Source organism: Canis aureus, unplaced genomic scaffold (genome assembly GCF_053574225.1).
Source record: "Canis aureus isolate CA01 unplaced genomic scaffold, VMU_Caureus_v.1.0 ptg000130l_RagTag, whole genome shotgun sequence".
In the NCBI taxonomy this organism is placed as follows: domain Eukaryota; kingdom Metazoa; phylum Chordata; class Mammalia; order Carnivora; family Canidae; genus Canis; species Canis aureus.
In genome coordinates this window covers 105,001-107,500 of record NW_027554442.1, presented here as the reverse complement: position 1 = coordinate 107,500, position 2,500 = coordinate 105,001, and the positions used below count along the sequence as shown (strand labels likewise).

The following is a 2,500-nucleotide window of genomic DNA, read 5'->3' as shown; positions in this document are numbered from 1 at the left end:
GGCGGCGGCGGCGAGGGGCCCTGCCGGGCCACGGAGGGCGGGGGAGCCGCGCAGACGGAGGGGGCAGCCGGGGCGCGGGCGCCGCGCGGCGAGGGGAGAGGAGAGGGGGGGGCGCGGGCGCCGGCGGGCGGGCGGGCGGCGGGACGTCGTCGGGTCGCGGCGGTCGCCCCCGACCGCCGGCCCGCGACGCCCTCGCCCGCCGCCCCGCGCGACGACCCGGCCCCCACGCCTCCCTCTTCCTCGCGCGCGACGTCCCTCCCACGGCCGCGACCCTCCGCCCGCGTCGACCCCGACGCGACCCACCGCGGGCTCGGGGGAGCAACGGCGCGGCGCGGCCGCGACCCGGGGGGGGGCGGAAGCGCGCAGCGGCGGGCGGCGCCGCGGCGTCCCGCGGGCCGCCGCCGGGGCACGCAGCCCCGGGGCGCGGCCCGGCGCGAGCCGCCCCGACAGGACGAAGGCCGGGGGTCGCGCCAGCGGGGAAGGGCGAGGGGAGGGGAGCGGAGGGGCGCCGCGGATCCCGGACGCGCGGCGGCGCGGGACCGCAACCACACACCCCCGCTCCTCCGCCCCAGACGCACGACCCGGGCGACCCCGTGGCCGCGTGCGGCGCGAGGGATCTCCCCCAGAGGGGACCGCGGCGGCGGCGGCAGCCGCCGCGGCCCTCCTCGGCGCGAGCTCTCGCCTCTCTCCTTTTCTCGCGGGCGGGCACCGCCTCTCACGTCACCCCCACACCCCCGCCCCACCGCCCGCCCCACCACGGCCCCGCCGCCGGCCCGGTCCCCGGCCCCCACGCACCGCACCACACCGCACGGGTGCGGGGGGGCGGGCGCGGGCGGCCGGGACCGGGCGCGGCGGAAGGGCACGGGAGGGGAGCGGGGGAGGGAGGGAGGGAAGGAGGGAGGCACGCGGAGGCGGCCACCGCGTCTGCTCTTAGGGGGACGGAGGGCCCGGCAGACCGGGCCCTGCGAGGGAACCCCCAGCCGCGCCGCCACCAGGGGCGGCGATTGATCGCCAAGCGACGCTCAGACAGGCGTAGCCCCGGGAGGAACCCGGGGCCGCAAGTGCGTTCGAAGTGTCGATGATCAATGTGTCCTGCAATTCACATTAATTCTCGCAGCTAGCTGCGTTCTTCATCGACGCACGAGCCGAGTGATCCACCGCTAAGAGTCGTACGAGTTTCGAGCGGAGGAGAGAGCCCCCTCCCTGGCACGGCACATCCCCGGAGGGCGCCTCTGGCCGGCCAGCAGAGACCACGAGATCAGACTCCGAGAAGGTCGGAAGGGTCGGACGAACGACGGGGCGTCCGGCCGCCGCCCCCGCCGCGCACGCGCGGGCGCGGGGGGCGAGCGAGGACAACCCCACAGGCGCCCAGGGGGTTCCCACCTGCCCCGCCCCACGCCACACCGGGGACGCGGGGGGGGGGGCGGCCGCACGCGCACACGGACGCGGCACGACGGCCACCGGGCAGGGGGCGAGCCCCCTCCCGGCGGCCGCGTGGACCGGGCACGTGGCGTGGCGACCCCCCCCCCCGCACACCCCACGGGGTGGCGGGGACCGAGGCGGCGGAGTCTGGAGGAGGGGACTGACCCTCCCCGCGGGCCCGACCGCCCCGACCCGAGGCGGACGGGCGACCCCCAAAGGGTCTTTAAACCTCCGCGCCGGGACGCGCTAGGTACCTGGACAGAGGGTGGGGGGGGACGGGCGAGGCGGGGCGCGGGGGAGCGAGGCCAAAGGCCGCCGCCGCCGCCGCCGCCGCCCCGACGCCGATCCTCCCCCCGGCCGGCCGCGGCCGACACCGCCAAGCGAGGGGCGCGAGCCCCCCGACGCTGCCGGCCCGTGACGGACCAGGGCCCGGCGGGCGCCGCGACGCGGGCCCCGCCACCGCCCGACAGCCAGCCTCCCTCTCTCTCCCCGGTCTCTCCCCCGCCCCCAAAAGCCACCGGGGGCGGGGCCGGCCGGATCCCCTCGCTTCCGAGGAACACCCCCGGGAGCCACCACCTCGCCTCGCCTTAGGAGAAAACACCCGGCCGGCCGACCCCCGGCCCTCCCCACAACCGCGACCCGGGCCCCGCCTCGCCACGGAGGGCGGGGGGGGGGCCCGCAGCGGGAAGCGGGGCGTGAGCGGGCAGGGCCAGGGGAGGGGGGCGGCGGGGGCGGCGACGGAGAAGGGGAGAGCCGGACCCGGGCCCCGAGGCCCCAGAGGCGGGGGGTGGGCCGGGGTGGGAGAGGGAGAGGCGACGAGCGGGAGGGCGGAGATGGCGCGGACGCCCGCCTGACCGGAGGACCGTCCAGGGCGGGCGGCGGGAGGCGCGCGCCGGGCGGCGGGCGCCCCCGCGCGAGCCGACGCTCCCCCCCCCGCAGGAGGAGGAGGACGACGACGACACCGCGGAGGGCACCGCCGCCGCGTCGCACGCGTCCCGAGACGCGCCGAGGGCACCCCCGTGCGGGGCGACGCGGCGACCGGGGAACGACCGGCGCCGGAAGGCGAAAGGCGGGCCGC

The 2,500-nt window shown here is 80.4% G+C and overlaps 1 non-coding gene across 1 annotated transcript; it reads right to left on the bottom strand.

The window, feature by feature from the left end:
- Window positions 1-1,016: 1,016 nt before the first annotated feature.
- On the bottom strand, window positions 1,017-1,169 carry LOC144309634 (5.8S ribosomal RNA). Its single transcript, XR_013375570.1, has one exon. It is a non-coding gene; the product is annotated as a 5.8S ribosomal RNA (ribosomal RNA).
- Window positions 1,170-2,500: the final 1,331 nt, after the last annotated feature.